Below are 19,609 nucleotides of genomic sequence, written 5' to 3'. Positions count from 1 at the left end.
CATTTACAGGACTTCACTCAAAATCTAAGTATTCTAATTTTGCACGTAAATATTCTGTGTACTAATTGAAAGCAGACCATACACAGCAGTTTAGAAAGGTAAAGTAGGCTGGTGGCAAGTGTAGACAAAAACAAATCCAAAGTTGGAATATTTGCCTATCAATATGAGAAAGAGAACAGGAAAAAAAAAATACCCCATAAAATTGAGACAAAATAATTTAAAAAGTTTTTTTGGTTGTTTAATATAAAAAACAATCTATCATAGCCAACTTGAGAACCCTTGAGGGCATGCCTCTTGGGCTTGAAATCTTGCATTTATTGATATTGCTAAAGGTTGAACATGAATCACTGAGAAAAGGTTAGATTATTCACAGTATCAGCTGTTTAAATGGAAAGAATATATAAACATTGTTATATAGATCTGCAGACTCACGTGTTTATCTTTCCTAGTTGAAAAACTAATATATTTTGCATACTTTAAAGTGTCTTGATACCATATAGATAGATAGATCTCTCATTACTATGGTAAGATATGTAAAAAGATTAAATGTGAACAAGATTACTGAAAGGAAAACAAGTGAAATGTTATATAGGTTACCCTTAAACACACTTAGACACACATCCCCCCCTTCAGAATGAAGAAACCAAGAGCAACATTAAATTCATTTATTCTACAAATATTTGCTGAGTACATACTATACATCAGACATATTTTAAGTATGTTATCTTTGTTTAAAAGTGACTTCATTTCCAAAAACCGTCTCACAGGGTAACTATATAAAACTTAAAAGAGCTAGTAAAGTGTGAGTGCACTTTTAATTGCATCATTGTTTATTTTGAAATTGACATGCAACTGGTGACATGTGAATGTGACACATTTTCTTTTGCTTATTTACCGATACTGAAATACCCAGTTTATTAGGGACATGTTTATCAACTGGAATAGATTGATAATCCATTTTAAAGACAACGTCGAGGGATATTTGTTGAATGTTGCCCAACAATTCATTAAAAAAAAGAGAAAATAGTAATATTTGCATGTTATAGCCAGAGAACTACAGTGTTCATAGAAATAAGTCTTTGTGAAGCTATTTGAGGAAAGAATAGGAAAGCAGATGAGAGCCAGAGCTAGAGTTAGGTTTCTGACTCCACTGTTGCCACCAGTTTCACTACCCAAAATGATTTATAAAAGGTTTTTATGTTTAACTGCGTATTTCTGGAGAGAAAGTTCATAGCTTTCACCAATCTTAAGACCCAAATGGCAAAGTGCCATTGAGCTAGAGTGACTGCTATCTGCTCTCTTATTATTTCAGTGAAAGATGTATCACAAATTAGTGAGAAAAATACTTCCTGTGGGTTTGGTTATTCATATATCCTAATGTATTTATTAATGGTGAAAGTGTCCCCTTTGTTTCCTCAAATATACCCAGATGAGTGTTGGTGAGCAATTAGCACAATTAAAATCATTTTGATTTTTCTAATGTTATATTCACTATTGATTATAAAATTCCAAGTTAATTAATGGATCCTTTAGAAGAGGGATGTGAAAAGATGATAGTTATTCATTTTTAAAAGTTAAGTGGTGGAAAATGGAATTTCATTATTTAATAGCTTATAATTTAACCAGTGGGAGAATAAAGATATTTATCATCTCACAGATAAATATGCTATATGTCTAATTTATACCTACCCTGAGCAGTTTCACATCATTAAACATGAAAAAAGTAAATTCATGCAAAATCTTTAAAAATAACTAATATCAAACAATCTGAAATATAGTAAAGAAAAAAATTATAGAAGACAAATCTATTAAAGTCACCCTTCTCTCTTCAGCTTTCTCCCTTCTCCCTTCTCATTTCCATTTCCCATCTCCCATTTTTTTTTTTAAGATTTTATTTATTTATTTGTCAGAGAGAGAGAGGAGTGAGAGTGAGCACAAGCAGACAGAGTGGTAGGCAGAGGCAGAGGGAGAAGCAGGCTCCCTGCTGAGCAAGGAGCCCGATGTGGGACTCGATCCCAGGATGCTGGGATCCTGACCTGAGCCGAAGGCAGCCGCTTAACCAGCTGAGTCACCCAGGCGTCCCCCATCTCCCATTTTTATTACTGGGCCAGAGTCTCTGAAAAAGGTTTTCTCCCTATCCCCCATTACAAAATCCAAAGTTTTTGAACATAGTCTGACTATTGCATGCATTTCATTTGGTGCTGATATTTTATTTCTAACCAGTGATTAAGAAGTTTGCTAGTATTTCACTTTTTACTGGTATTGGTAAATATGGTGAGCTATTGTCAATGTAAGCTTGAAGACTTTAATACAGTAAAATATCACCAATTCATATTCTGTCATCTGTATAATGAAGTCAGCACTTCATGTTTTTGAATCTTGAATCTACTGACCAGCGTTGGTGAGTGGCAGATGCCCCATTTATTTCTCAGTATGTTTCCGCTTCTCACTCTTGCTTTGACTTTCGGTTCATTGTCCTGTTTCTTAATTTCTGATCTTCATCTTCATGTTGTATTTGGTCATCATGGTTTGACACTGAGCTGTCTTTTAAGAAACTTGGTTCAACTCCAATTCTTGATCACATTTCTAAAACACCTTTGCATGTCTTAAAGTCATTTTCAGTGATAAAACCTTGATGCACTGATTGCATGGTCTTATTTCTTCTATAAGTACACCCCTGAGGACTTGTATCCTACCATTAATGTGATTAAAACAGTGTGATGCAGAGTATGTATTATGAAGTTTAAATGGCACTTCTTTTAAAATAGTTATATAAATTAAGTTGAAGTACTGCTTTCAATGAAGTGAGTGAGTAGATAGAGCATAACATGATCTATTAGAGATGCAAGTAGTCATTTTTAGTAATGTATATTATTAATTCTCTATCATTGAATATTATACTTTCTGGGTACATATTTAACTTGGTACAATATAAGCATTTAATTTGGGAGTATATGATTTATCCAACTTACTTTCAAAGAGAATTTGAGGTCAAACTGAGGCATTTGAACAGGACTGGTCTTTGACTCTTAAGAAATAGCCATCTAAAATGTGTAAGATGTCAAACAATTTAGTGATATGTATGTGGCTTTCAGTTTTGAAGCAATCTATCTTTCCTAACAGGCTCTCCATTTAATGTTGTGTGAAATACCATGTAATGATTGCTACCAGTGAAGTTAAATGCCTTTATAATTAAATCTATATAGAACAGATTTCTTTGTCTTTACTAGGCAGTTTCCTGCTGTGTGTTTAAACTTGTTGCGGTTTAGAGTATTATTATGGTAAATGTAAAATATCTGAGAATTAAATGGAACTGTGTTCCGTGACGGGGCAAATATATTTTTCTCAAATAAACAGGCACTGAATTGTATTCATTTATCTAATTACATACCTTGTAATGCCCGTTACAGCATAGGAAAGAAAACACCTTTTGTTTGTGAAGTTTATGCAAAATATTATATTATGACAAGGAATATAGAACTGTTTATAATTATCTCTTTCACTGTATAATCTTTCTAAGTACTCCATGGGAAGCACGATTCATGGTGGTTGAAAGCACCGACTCAGGAGCTGGAATGACTTTAAGTTCTGATTGTTTTGTTTACTAGCAATGTGAACTTGGGTTATTTACTTATCATATTTAATCTTGTCAAAAGGGACAAACAATAGTACCTGTGGCAAGAGACAGTTGGAAATTTAAATGTGAAGATGTGTACTTAAACTGCGTAGGACAGTGTCTGGTGCCCAATAAATATGAACTACTATGATCTTTTTCTTACTAAATAGCCTCTCAGCATGAAATTATATTGATTTAAGAAACTTAATGACTATAAAATATTAAAGTTCAGCATACAAATTGGGAAGCAGATGTCCATAGAAAACATTTTCTTCAAAAATTATTTATTTATTTATTAAAAAGATTTTATTTATTCGTCAGAGAGAAAGAGCACAAGCAGGGGGAGAAGCAGGCAGAGGAAGAAGCAGGCTCCCCACCAAGGGACAAGATGTGGGACTTCTTGGGACCTTGGGATCATGATCTGAGCTGAAGGCAAATGCTTACCTGACTGAGCCATCCAGACATTCCATTAAAAATTATTTATACCATAATCTACATTATATATCATATTTCCTATCTCCTAGTGATCTGTGCCTTATTTTAAAATTACCTAAGGAAGGTGGAAGTGATTAACATGGTGTCTAAATTAAATACTGTTTGTATAGTATGAACTTAACTATTCATAGTAAAGTCCACAAAATAGTTATTTTTAGAGCCAGTGCCTTTTCTTAAAACTCCAGGTTCTGCTTCAAAACTGTAGGATAGATTCATCAACTTTAGTAGAATAATATGAATATTTGAATATATGTGAATATAGAAAATATTTGCAAAAAACAAATGAGCAAAGTTAATTTCAGTAAAAACAATTTATAAATATAAATTTATAGCTATGGATGAATACATGTGTCTAAATTTGCCATACAAAGTTAGTAGTTGATTAACATTCAAGTGCTCAAGTGTTCAAGCAACTACTAGCTAGCAGACTGTTAAAGCGTAACAGGTAGTTATCTGTAATTGGCTTTTTCTTCATTTTGTATTCTTAAATGGCACTTGGGTTTTTTTTTTTTTTTTTTTTTTTGAGATTTTACTTACTTATTTGCCAGAGAGAGAAAGCAAGCGAGTACAAGCAGGGGGAGCGTGAGGCAGAGGGAGAAGTAGGCTTCCTGCTGAGCAAGGAGCCAGGATATGGGACTTGATCCCAGAACCCTGGGACCATGACCTGAGCAGATGGCAGATGCTTAACTGACTGAGCCACCCAGGTGTCCCAGGTATTTTTTTTAATTGAAAATTAAATTTTTTAATTGAAATTGAGGTCATATTTTAGAATTCTTACCACTATAGTTCATATCTCATGAGATTTAAACTGATATTACTGTCCTAACCTTGTTATACCATTTTGAGGGAGTGAATAGAAAAGAGAAAAAGGGAGGTACCTCATATTGTCACATGGTTCCAAAGTTTTGGGGAATTAAAAGTTCAGAAGTATAAGTGAAATCATGTAGTATGTGTCTTTGTCTGAGTTATTTCATTAAGCATAATACCATCTAGGTCTATCTGTGTTATCAGAATGGCAATGGTCTCATCCTTTTTTTTATGGCTGAGTAACAGTCCTATTCACACACACACATGCATGTGCATGCACACACATATTCTTTATCCATAACATATAGTAAGTTGAATCACATACCTGAAATTAATGTAACATTGTGTGTCAACTATACTCAAAGAAAGGTCAGAAGTACAAATATAAAATATTTTAAAAGTTTGTTAAGTGATATTGGCACTTGTCAAAGAGTTGGAAGGAACAAGGGACTGGCATGCCCCTGTATGTGCTCTGACCCACTCTGCTCTTCTATTGGTTCACTGTGTATTTGTGTAAATGAAGTTAAAAGTTTTCATTTTTTTCTCTCCATAACAGTGTCCAACATTCTGAGTCTTGCATTCTCGTTAGTCCACCTAGGCAGACATCTTAAACCTAGAAAGATCAAAATCTAACTCAGCTTAGTTGTCTGAGCGTTAGGTAAACCTGTGGGCCAATATCAGCTATTTCTTCCCAGTAAATCAGAATGGAAGCAGAGAGATTGCACTTTGGCTAAGCGAAGAAGTTGGAGAAGCATTTCACAATTAACCGAGACATGAGTAACTGCGCCTTATTTTAAAATTGCCTAAGGAAGATGGAAGTGATTAATATGGTGTCTAAATGAAGTACTGTATGCATAGAAATTTGGTTAAAAAATAATGCACATTCTATTTTATCTCTGTTTACTATCTATTAGTATACATTAAAGTCTGTGTAGATCATATAATGTGAGTATTAATTGCCAGTACTGTATCAGCATAGGTCACATGTAATATGCCTCTGCTGCCTGGAAAGATCAAAATCTTACTATTTTATTGTGTCCATTGAGTTCTGTGATGCCTTGTAGTATTTTGAAAGAGCATTGGCTTTGATATTAGTTCAAACTTCAGCCCCACTGTTACCAGTGTCAGAGTACCACTAATTCCTTGCTATGGGCTTCAATTTCTTTGTTCACAAAATAGAGCTATTGAAGGATGTGTGAGGATGCAGTAATGATAGCCATTCATGTTACTTCCATGATATGGTGATTATTTCCGTGTTTTGGGTTCTTGTCCACCCATTACTTTTTACATTTGAAGCAACATCTGATGAGGCTCTTTTCTAGTCTCTTTCCATGTCAAACTGGACTTGCCAGTGATGATGGAACTGCTATTTTGAAATATCTACTTGTCTTACCTAAAAATAATATGCTCGAGAAATGAATACTAGAAAGAAAGAACTGGACTTAGGTACCAAAGACCTGAGATTGAATTATGTGCCTACGGTCTTATAAGTGAGTGACTTCTCTGGACCAGACTCTTCATTTGTAGGATACAAATAAACATCCACCTTGTTGTCTGATGTTATAAGGATCAAATCAGAGATTGTTTAAAAATGCTTCTTAAATTGTAAAGTAATCTGCAAATGTAGTCTGTCTTCTTGATTCAGCTGTTTATCATGTAATGGTTTCATTTTTGTAGAATGACTGAATATTGGTTATATATTTTACATTCTTGACATACTTTTACATAGTCTCACACAGACTTTCAAAATGGCTGACTGCAGGCAGGAGGGCAATCGGTTACCTAGCAACAGTGTTTTCCGAATGCCATCTTCAGCAACACAGCTTTTGGACACAGGTATTTGCTATGTGTCAGTTTAGTAGGTTATTTACATTCACCAAAACATCTGTGGATTTTCTGTAACTAATCAAATAAATGGGAATTCAATAACTATGACTAGGGAGCATACAGGGGTTAACAACTTTAAAAAAAATTCATTAGAAATTTGCTTTTACCTATTCATCAAGTGTAATAATTTATTTTTGAACAGAGTCTCCTTTGTTTATTGTAACTATTATTGCTTATCAATAAGCACTAATGTTTTTGAATTTCAAGAGCATCTACAAAATTGAATGTTTCTAATATATCTGACAGATTTCAGCCCTTCTAAATATATTAGCATAATAATAGTAGTAGTCAAATCAGTTTCATTTAAGCTAGCAAAAAATTACCCTTACCAGTAGACCTATAAAAAGGCCCTTGATTAATAAATTTGTTAATGTTTATTTGTTGGTTACAGAAATGAATTCAAACTGAATATAGCTAATAAAAGCCTTTAGTTTTACTAAATGTCATAGTGAATAACTCTGTTCATATATAATTTTAGTTTGTCAGGCAATGAGAGCCCTCACATAATTTCTATGATGTTTTTAATACTTGTTATTCTTAGGTTCTGTTTGAGCACATTTTTCCTCAAAGTGACTGTGTAAATCATTGGAAGTATGCGGGCATTTAGAGTAATCAAATATCTCAGTAATCAGCCTGATAATAGTCCTGACAGTTCACATTAGAGCTAATTAGGTTGTGGCTATGTTAATTGATGTAAGACTAGCTGATTGTTGCTTTGGGACTGTTTCTTGTTCTTTCTCCAAATCTTTCAAACAATTATAATATTTGTAGGGGTGCCTGGATGGCTTGGTTGGCTAAGCCACTGCCTTCGGCTCAGGTCATGATTCCAGAGTACCAGGATTGATTCCTGCATGGGGCTTCCAGCTCTGAGGGGAGTTTGCTTCTCTCTCTGACCTTCTCCCCTCTCACGCTCTCTCTCTCTCACTCTCTCTCATTCTCAAATAAATAAAAAAAAATCTTAAAAAAATATATCCATTTGTAGAATCTGATATAATACTGGAGACACTTAATAACTTGAGTTTTGGTATTTGCACTTAACATCTTATAATATGCATTAGGAAAATACATGGTTCCTTGATGCCTAAAATTGAGGATATTAACTTTTGTTTCTAAAAAGAGAAAAATAGGTAAAAACTAAAAACATCTGAAGTCCATTTCTCTTTTCTCAAACCATTATATAACTCTTAAAAAATGAAATCTTATTTATTATATATGGAATCTTGTTTTTCACACAACACTCAAAAAGCATATATGTGCAAATTATTTTTCTTGACACCTACTGTGGTATTATTCCCAGGTGCTACTTCAGAAACAGAATGGTTATAAAGAGTAGAGATTTTGGAAGTGACACAGTTGAGATTGTTTCTTTGTAAACAAATTCTTACTACTGATTGTGTACAAAGTAAAAACATTGCAACATTGCTATGTTTATGTATGGAACATAAGGCATAGAGATCTCTTTCCAATCAACAATGCTAACTATATTTACACAAGAAACTTCACTATGAAACAATATGCAGTTCAGCTAATAACAAACATTACTGTTTTCTAGAAAAATTGACAAAAGATATAACAATTTATGGCCATAACTATTTGAAAAGATGTGAAATCCTGTTGTAACCTAGGGCAATACAAACTTAAAAATTGACAAAAAATGTAGAATTCTGACAATATCAGGATTGATGAGGTTTTCTGGAAAACATCTATTATCCCACACTGCTAGTGGGGATGAGATGGATGCAGCCATTTTAGGGACTATGATCTGAACATGTGGACCCTGTGAACAGCAGTTACAATTCTAGGGTATCTGCAAATGAGATTAGCACATCTGCCCAAGGAGATACCAAGAGAGCTGAATTGAAAACAAATTAACTGGTCGTCCAAAGAGAAAAGGTAAATAAAATATGGTATATTTTTCTATGAAGAAATAATCCACCATGAACAAGATTCAGCAGAAATCATAAGCCACAGAGTTAGACTCCTACAGAGATTAGAGGGTAGCATGTTGAGAGAATAAAAGACAGAACTAGAAGTATGACCAGAAATTAATAGAATTTCTAGAAATCAAAGCAGTATATTAATGGAAACAAAGGCAACTTATTACAGAATTAAAGATATAATTAATAAAATCAAAGATAGAGCTGAAGAAATTGTTTAAAATAAAGCTAAAAGAAAGAAATGATAAAAGTGGAAGTGAGACTAGGGCACATAAATATTAGAGGCAGGCAGCCAATATATATCTAAAAGGAGATCATAAGAGGGGCTCCTGGGTGGCTCAGTCAGTTAAGCATCTGACTCTTGATTTCAGCCCAGGTCATGATCTCAGGGTTGTGAGATCAAGCCCTGTGACGGACTCTATGTTGGGCTCTTTGCTGGGCATGGACCCTGCTTAAGATTCTGCCCCTCTTTCTCCTTCTGTACCTCTCACTCACGCAAATGATTTCTCTCTCTCTCTCTAAAAAAAGAGAGAGAGATCAGAAAAGGTAGAGATCTGGCATTATGTGAAATAATAACTGATTTTTTTTCACCCAGAATTTACTAAAGACACAAATTCTCAGATTCAAAAAAGGTCCACACATCCCAAGCAGGGTAATGAGCCCATGGGAACAAAACGAAAAGTAAACACAGCAAAACAAGCTGTAGTAAGACCAAAGAATCCAGGAGACAAAGGGAAGATCTTAAAAACAACCAGAGAAAAAAATATTGATTACCTAAATATTGACCGTTACTGTCTCAACCACAGTGGAAGCTGAAAGACAATGTGATAACTTTTTCATGTGCTGAAACTAATCAGTCATAAACGTAAATTCAGAAAGACTATCTTTCAGTAAAGACATTGAAATAAACGCACTATCAGACAACAGATACTGAGAATATTCATTACCAATACCCACAAAGTTCATGTCACTAAAAGCACTTTGACATCTCAACAGGGTAAAAGAAAAATGGCCACAGAAAATAAGTCTGGGATACAAAAAGGAAATGTCAGCAAATAAAATGCAAATTGGTGAGCAAGCTGAGTAAACATTACTTAAGTAATATAAAATAATACACATATCTAGTTTGTAAGGTTTAAATCAAGCTAGACCTGAAATCCTATAAAAGAGCATATAAATTGGGAGTATAGTGATATTTGTTTAGACATTTTAATCTGCCAGTATTTTTTCTGGAAGAGGACAGAGACATTTGGTTATCACCGAACTTTATTCAGAGGTCAGTATGTCGATAAAGATATCCTGGATGGTCACTAACAGAAAATAGAATAATGGAATGTGAGAAAGCAAAAGTCAATTCAAGTAAGGCAAGAAGGTTGTGAGAGAATAAAGGAAAATGGGACAAATTGAAATAAAATTAGATGATAGAAGGGGATACAAATGTAGAAATAATCATAATCATTATAAATGATCTCCACTTTCCTAATAAAAGATACTGAGTGTCAAAAATCAATTAAGCTACTTTCTATAAGAGACACAGCTGAAACATAAGGGAGATGAAAGGCTGGCTGAACATAAAAGGAAGGAAAAACCTAAATCAAATGTAAATCAACTAAAGAAAACTGTTGTAATCATACTAATACTTTATGAATCATACTAATACTTTATAATATATTTCATAATATATTATGAAATAGATTTTAAGGCAAAAACCTTAAAAGAGAAAAAGAGGGGCACTGTATTTTTTTCAAAGATTCAGTACAGGTGAACCATGAGAGACTATGGACTCTGAAAAACAATCTGAGGGTTTTGAAGGGGCGGGGGGTGGGAGGTTGTGGTACCAGGTGGTGGGTATTGGAGAGGGCACGGATTGCATGGAGCACTGGGTGTGGTGCAAAAACAATGAATACTGTTATGCTGAAAAAAATAAATAAATTTTTAAAAAAAGAAGAAGAAGAAGATTCAGTACACCCTTGAAGGTAGTTTTAGTTTATGTATGCTCAATGATACAAGTGTAAAATCTGTAAAGCAAAAATTGACATAACTTCAAAGAGAAAGAGAAAGTACCATCATCATAGTGGGAAGTAACACACTTCTCTTACCATGAACTAGGTCAAATTAGAATATAAAACATGAAGGATTTAAAGATTATTTAAATAGCTTCATAAACAGTTTTGATCTAAGGAACACATACAGAACCATGTAGTCCAAAACTGAAGAATAAATGTGCTTTACAAATTTTGCAAAGATTTTATAAAAATTGACCAGATACTAATCTATAAAGTAATCAAAACTAATAAAAAATGTAAGTAATATACAGTCACATTGTTTGACCAAAATACAATGATAGATTGAATCATATTAAATCAATGATACACAATCATCCTTTAAAGCTATGGAAATGGAAAAATTACATACATTAGAAATCAATTACAAAAATTGTCTTAGAAATATATTTTCAAATATCTAAAAGGCATAATTCAAATAATCATGGTTAAAGGACTAATACAAAGAGAAATTAAAAAATATTTAATATCAAAAAATGAAAATTCTACTTATGAAAGCATATATAAAGGCACAACTTATAGAATTAAAGTCTTATATTAATAATATCATATTACTTTCCTGTTAGGAAAGAATGAGACTGAAAAATGGCTAAGAAACCAGTTTAAGAACTTAGGAAAGGAAGAATAGAGCAAATCCCCCACCCCCAAAATAAGGAGAAGGAATCTTAAATATAAAAAAAGAAATTAATAAATGAAAAACAAAGGTGTCCTAGAGCAAATCAACAAAGCTAAGGCTAATTCTTTTAAAAATCTAATAAAATATTTTCGGTAAGACTAATCAAAGAACAAAAGACAAAAAAGTATGACTCATGAAAAAGACATATGTATAGAAACAGCAGATATTAACAACTTGCTAAAGATAATAAGTTTGCTAGAAGCACATGAACTATGACATTGGTTAGTAGAGAAGTATTATGAAAGGTGCTAAATCATATCATATAATTTAGTTAAGTCTTTTTAATCTGCCATGATGAAGAACTTCTTGCAGGGTAAGCAGTGTGACGGGATGTTCAGGTAGATGAAAAAGTTGATCTACTGTTTTCTGTTTATTCTGGTTTTGTTTTCTGTGTATCTGTTTATTGAGGCTGAGAGGCAGTGATGCTGCCTGTGAACCTGTAAGTTAGATTATCAGATACATGATAACAGTTATTAATTTTCTTTGTAGATGAGGTACTTATTTTTATTTCTTTTGTACACTAAATTCCTAGCACTGTAGCTTATTTTTTGGTCACTTTGGATTGTCTAACTCAGCCATCATTCTGTGTTCTATTAGTTGGAAAAGTTAGAAAGCTGGAAACTACCTTGCCAACTTCCCCCTTACCCCTGCAACTAGGTTTCTTTTTGTGCATTGGTTTCTGAAATTTAGACGCATTCATGGTATTTGGAAGGCAGACATGAGATGGAGAGCATATGCCCAATGTCCTTGTCTGTACTGCTATCTGAAAGTCCTTCGAAACCTGGGGTGAATGTAAACAACATTGTCTGCATCCAGATTTCTTGAGGCTATGGTAGCAGTGATAAGGGTCCTTGCTTGCACCTCTAAACTCTGGAGCCTAGTTTCAAGTTTCATTTTTTTTCTTCTCCATATAAGTGTTCATGGTTAATATTGTGGGCTCTGATATTGTGGGTCATTTGGTGTTGTGGTGACTTTGGGACATCAATTCCATATTGTTCTGGTAGTCATTCAACAGATCTAGCCTAGAATTTGCTCCTTGGGCTCTTCCAACTATGTTTAGGTACCTAATTTCCTGACTAAACATATTCTTTCTTTGAAGCACGAGAGCTTCTATCTTGTCCTATACTTGGACTAAGACAGACTCAGATCCTGTCATGTTTTCTTCTTTATAATATAGAGAACTTTACTTCGTAGCAATAGGTTTGACAATAGACTCAGTGACAATATAAGAACTATTGATTCATTTTCTACACATGGATCCCTGAACATTAGTACTGAGATAGCTAATTATTCAGTGTCTACGAACAGCATCAACTTCAATTTGACAAATCTTTCTGTCCTTCTACATCACTTTCTAGAACACGATTTTTCTCTACCTTTCTCCCATTCAGATATGTGTAGTATAGGGAAAACCTCCTGCCTGAGAAAAACAGTCAGTTTTGATACATATTACTGTGGTTGACGAAATACAGAACTAAGAACATTTTTTGTCTGTGAATATTTCTCAGTGGAACCCTAACTAATTATTTTTTAAAGAATCACTGGATCTGATTAAACAATAGTTCTTCATGTTCATATATGATATGATTACCAAATTATTTATTTATTTATTCATGATTCCAATGAGCCATCCATTCATTAACAAGAAACAGGTTTTATCCTGATGGATACTTGAACATATCAACAGACTCTTGACCTAACCCATGTATTGCTGGAAAGAATTGGTGGGTGACAGGTGACCATTTATCAAAATCTATATACCTGCCATTTGGTTTTGCTTCAGTAATCCCAGGGTCTTCATTTTTAGAAGGCTGGTATAATATAACCCCAGAGGTTTTGAGCAGAGTCAAGTCCTAGGGCATAGCACTTGCTATCAGTCCCTGGTCAGAAGACATATTTTGCTCTCATATTTTTTTTTAATATTGATTTCAGCTAAGTAGGATGAGAATTAAGTTTTACTAGTTTATCCAGTATCTTCCAGTTTAATATGTTTTAAATTTAATCCAATTTCATGTAGAAAAAGTCTATAAATAACTTTTCACCTTGTAAACAAATTTATGTAGATCTCTGAGCTGGTTGTAGATAATCTTTGAATTAATGACAAACATATGGTGCTATTTCTCCCCTGGCTGTAATATATGGGTTCAAGAATCAAGGAGAGTGAACATAAAGGATTGAAATATCAAATTGGACTTAAACACTAATCAGAGATCTTACCCAGTAACATGCTTTACTGATAATTTTAAGGGTATAAGCAATCAAAACTCACAAGTGTTGCAGAAGTTTGTTTTAGCCTGTGTGGTTTCTCCAGGTCATTCTTTCTAGCATTAGGTATACTCTTTCTGGCCTAGAGAAGTAGATGATGTTTCCAATGAGGTTAGCAGTTCATTATAACACAGCAGAGAGGGTTTCGGGTATGTAATATCTCCATTTTCCTCTGCACATTGTAGTAAAGCTTGTGTCGTTTTCAGCCAATCCATGACTCATGAGTTCATAACGTGGTGTACCATAAACAATTCTAAACCAGACATAAGGGTATCCTGGTAAAAATATCCCTCAGATAAAGATTCTCTTCCTAGCCAATATCATAACTTATTTACTAGGAGAACCAGAAATCAGGTTGTTTGTAATTGCCTCTCTGTCTTTCCCCCAAGGTATTCCCCTTTGATTCCTGTAATCAACAGAGAAATTGATCAAAAGTGAACTGCTTTACTCCTTCCCCAGGGTGAAAATGGGAGTGACTCCTTTTACTATTACAATTAATAACCTACTTATGGAACTTTTATTGCATCCCCGCAACTTCTAACTTTGCTAATTTAGAGATCGCAGTTTCCACGATTAAAAACAAAACAAAACAAAAAACAACAAAAAAAGCCTTCCAACAGGAATATACAATGATTCCATTTAAATTTAAGTTGGGACTGATACCTGACTACTTTAGGGAATTACAATATTGGCTGAGGTGTTTGGTGCAAGTTACCAGGGTAAATCATGTACCCAGTTGCTACACAACTGGATAGGGAGGAAAATGTCTGGAACCCAGGGAATCCTCTGGGGTGCCATATACACTAATAAAAATCAATGAGGGGGATGCCTGGGTGACTTAGTTAGTTAAGCATCTGACTCTTGGTTTTGGCTTAGATCTTGATCCCTTGGATCCAGCCCTGCATCCAGCTCCTCACTCAGTGGGGAATTTACTTTAAGACTCCCTCTCTCTGCCTCCTCTCCCTCCCTCTTTCTCTCTCTCTCTCTCTCAAAAATAAATAAATATTTTAAAAAAATCAGTTGAAAAATACAGTAACCTCAAATGACTACAAGGTTTCAGACCCTTTAGGGATGGCCAGGTAAAGAATTCCAACTAACCAAAGTGTTGGCTTACTGCCAAGGAAATGTAGAATGTGTCATGGAAGAAAGAAGTTACATCAACCACAGCTTTATGGCTAGTTACAGAAATGAGATTGCTACAGCTATACTTATTGCCTGTCTTTTTCATTCTGTGGGATACATATAAACTAACTTGTTCCTCTCTTCTTGTATCTTGTAACTTTACATGAGGATTATTGTTTATGGCTAACTTTCCAATTTATTTTTTAGGTTACTGAATATGCAATCCTTATCAAAATTCCAATGGCATTTTTTTTTTCCTCTCAGAAAAAACAATCCAAAACCTCATGTGGAACCACGAAAGATCTCTAATAGCCCAAACAACTTTTAGCAAGAACAAAGCTGGAAGAATAGATCTAATTTCAAATTATATGACAAAGCTGTAATAATCAAAACAATGTGATAATGGCATAAAAACAGACATGTAAACCAATGTAGTATTATACTACATCAAACAAGAAAGCTTCTGGGGGCGCCTGGGTGGCTCAGTGGGTTAAGCCGCTGCCTTCGGCTCAGATCATGATCTTAGGGTCCTGGGATTGAGTCCCGCATCGTGCTCTCTGCTCAGCGGGGAGCCTGCTTCCCTCTCTCTCTGCCTGCCTCTCCGACTCTTGTGATTTCTCTCTGTCAAATAAATAAATAAAATGTAAAAAAAAAAAAAAAAAAAAGAAAGCTTCTGCACAGGTAAGGAAACAGGAAAATGAAAAGACATCCTAAAGAATGGTAGTAAATATTAGCAAACTTTATCTCTAAGAGGTTAATATCCTAAATATATAACCCAATTAAAAATAGGTAAAGGATCTGAATAGACATTTCTCAGAAGGAGACATACAAATGGTCAACAGTTGTATAGAAAGGTATTCAGCATCACTAATTGTCATGAAAATGCAAATCAAAACCACAGTGAGCTATCACTATACCTGTTAGAATGACTATAATAAAGAGATATCAAGTGTCGGTGAGCATGTGGGAAGAAGGGAATTCGTGTGTGCTCTTGGTGGGAATGCGAAGTGGTGGAGCCATTGTGGAAACAGCATGGAAGTTCCCCAAAACAGAAAAAAATAGAACTACCATGTGATCCAGCAGTCACACTTCTAGATATATATGCAAAGGACATTATATCAGTCCTGATGTCTTGACTTTCTTACTTTAATTTACAAGTTATACAGTGGGTACTTCTAATCTAAAGACTCATATACAATTTCAATTCTAGGATTTATTTTGTATTATTTTGTTGAAAATTTGTCCCTTCAGTATCCTAATTCTGACATTATTACTTTGGTGTCGGACTCCTCAGTTTGGCCTGTTCATCTTTGGAAAATCCTTTTTTTCCCCCTTGTGTTTTCCATTTCTTCATCTTTCTTAATGTTATATTTTAACATTTAAATTAAATTTTTATTTGGCAGTACAGTAATATTTCTGTTTCTTTGAGTTGCTTCTTGTTTTCTTAAATACTTCCAACATCTTTTTTTTTTTTTTTTTAGATTTTTTTCTTTATTTATCTGACAGAGATCACAAGTAGGCAGAGAGGCAGGCAGAGAGAGAGGAGGAAGCAGGCTACCTGCAGAGCAGAAAGCCCGATGCGGGACTCGATCCCAGGACCCTGGGATCATGACCCGAGACGAAGGCAGAGGCCCAACCCATTGAGCCACCCAGGTGCCCCAATACTTCCAACATCTTATCTTTGTTTTTGTGTATATGTCCTAGAATTTCTCTAAGAGACTGTGAGACCTTTTTATTTTATTTTTTTAGTTTTTTTTTTTTAAAGATTTTATTTATGTATTTGACAGAGAGAAATCACAAGTAGGCAGAGAGGCAGGCAGAGAGAGAGGAGGAAGCAGGCTCCCTGCTGAGCAGAGAGCCCGATGCAGGGCTTGATCCCAGGACCCTGAGATCATGACCTGAGCCGAAGGCAGCGGCTTAACCACTGAGCCACCCAGGCGCCCCTGTGAGACCTTTTTAAATAGTTATTTCCTATTCCCTGGATTGTCATTATTGGATTGCTATTTTTTTGATATGTTTGTTTTATTTTAATCTTTTTCATTTATAGATGACTTATCTTTAGTGTTTGATATTTATTGCTTGTGCATTTTTAATTCAAAGTGATTTTACTAGAGATACTGTCAGCTATCTGTCTCCTACAGGCTTTCCTTTGAGACAAGTTGCTGAGAGGCTGGTCTGGAAAAATCTCAAATTTTAGTTTGTGGGCATTTGCTAAGGCAAAAAGCATTATTTTCCTACTCAGTTTCTTTCTTTTTAGAAATAAACACATTGTTTGGTTTTTTGCTAAGGGGATAAACACTTGTCTGCTAGGGATTCTGCACACTGAGATGGAAAGTTCTGTTACTCCATATTCATTTTTCAAGTATTGTGATGTTCATACTTGCATTCTTTTACACTGGTGCCTCAAAATATTAAGCCCTCTCAGATTCTTTCCTAGTCAGATCAATTTTTCTTTGCTTGTATTCTAGGAAGTAAATTCTTATATATCAATCACCACTTTTCTGTATGTTCTCTGTCTCACAGAAATTTGAAATTATCTTGCAAATATATCTTTCCCGCCATACTACTTTACTTCACATTCCTGTAGTGTCTCTTCTTAACTAGTACAACCATGGTCCCATCACCTTCAGCTTATTTCCAGTTCATTCAGAACTTCCCTTCTTCACTAGGGCTTTCCATTTAAATACCAAATACAATTTTGTCACTACACTGCCTAAAATCCTCTCTTATCTCTCCATTGAACAGAGAATTAAATCTAAATTCTAATTCAGCCCATGAGGTCCTTAAAAATCTTCCCCAAACAGTCTTGAGTATAATTTTAATAGTTGACTTCATTTATTTGACTATATTTTTGCCCTGTCTTTGCTAGAGAATATGCTTGTAAGTGAAGGGCCAGGTTTTATTTTTTGTGTATGTTTATGCCAAAAGAAGTCTGGCCACAAGCTCTTATTTTATTAATTCATTCATTTTATTTTTGAAATGTATGTATCAAGTATTTTTCTAGGTTGTGAGTACACAATCTTGACTAAGATAAAATTGCTATTCTCATAAAAAACGGTGAGAGATACCAAATACATGTGAAAAACTACATTCTTTCACCTTTTACCCATCCATGTCCTAACACAGGACTTCGCGCCATTTTTATAAAACATAGAGGATATTCAGAATTCTGTTGCTTTTACAATCTATTCCTGTCATGTAAGACTCCAAGATTCAAAATTATGTGCTGCCTTGACATCTGGTAGTCAGGTGGGTCTCTAATGACCTAACTGTGAAGTTTCCCTCCTTATTCTGTTCCCACAGATAAGGTGCTCTAGCCAATTTATCAAGGGACATTTATCAAGGAACTGGACCAAAAAAAAAAAAAAAGAAAAAAAGAAAAGGAACTGGACATAGTTTTCTTTATCCCTGAGCATCAGATTTATGGAATTATCCAAACAAGCCAATGATACTGTCCGGGGGAATCCCTGGGGACTACCTCACCTTCTTGATACATAAAGCCTGCCTCCCAGGTGTTCACTCTGTTCCTGAGTGCAATATCTGTGTGGCCCTCTGTGACACAGTGTCTCCCTGGCTGTGAGTACAGGTGGCTAATAACTCCTGTTGATCTTAGTTGTCCAGTATTGCATGTCATGCGTTCAGCCATTCCTATAATCCTAGAGTAAGAATACCTTCTTTACCATTGCGATGGATAGAAGGTGATTAAAACAATTACTCTGCTTATGAATCTGTGCCTTTTTCTCTCTTCTTCATAGCTGACAAAGAATCCATTCTAAAGTGTCTTCTTTTGAGAAGATTTACTAGCTTTTTCAGGAAGAGTTTCTCCATTCTCTTCCCTCTTGCTCAACTTTATTCAATCTCCTTATACCATGGCAAGAATGTTTCTGTTTATGTGTAGTTTCTCTTCTTCCACATGGTGAGCATCTCAAAGAAAAATTAAATCTCTCTCTTTGTATCCCCAGTAAACTATGTGCTCAAAGTTTTTTATGAGGGAAATCAACGTATTCAAATATGAGTTCTTTTAGATTGTGACTCAGCAGCCATTCAGAATAATTGCACTAGGCCAGCCATTCATTATTTAAATCCTATGATTTGGTTAAAATTAGTAAACTAATGTTGCAAACCATGGCTAGGAAGAATTAATTTGATTCCTCAAAAAACTTATATATATATAATAAAATTTATATATATATAAATTTATATATATAATTTATATATATTTATTTTATATATATAATAAATACACAATAGTATGATTGAAGTCATAACGTGATCTTATATTAAGTTGCATACTGTTTTGGAGATTCCATTTTTTATAATAGCATATTGATGTAACTAAATGTTTAAAAATTCAATAGAAAAACACAGATCAACTAGGAAAGTCTGTGTTCTAAAATATGTTTCAAAAAAGTAAATAGTTCTTGAGAGGTCTAGTACATTCAGGCAATATAATTATACAGAAATTGCTGAAAAGCTATTTGAAGTTAAGAGTGGAAATCTCTGTTCCATTCAGATTGCTTTATTAAATGAAAATAATAGAAAGTCATTGGAACTTTCCATCATCATTTCTTACCATTTTATTAAATCCCTAATGAACAATGGAAGGCAGAATAGAAAAAGTGGCACATTGTTAAACTCTTGCACCAAATGATGGAGAGAAAGTCTGGAAATTAGTGTCCTGACAGATTTCTCCAAGTCGGCAAACAACCTAACTTGCTAATGGAAGGAGTAAACTGTCTCT

The sequence above is a fragment of the Mustela putorius genome, unplaced genomic scaffold (genome assembly GCF_011764305.1).
Source record: "Mustela putorius furo isolate JIRA1106 unplaced genomic scaffold, ASM1176430v1.1 tig00003863_pilon_pilon_pilon, whole genome shotgun sequence".
Taxonomy (NCBI): Eukaryota; Metazoa; Chordata; class Mammalia; order Carnivora; family Mustelidae; genus Mustela; species Mustela putorius.
Note: the sequence above shows the minus strand (reverse complement) of the source record.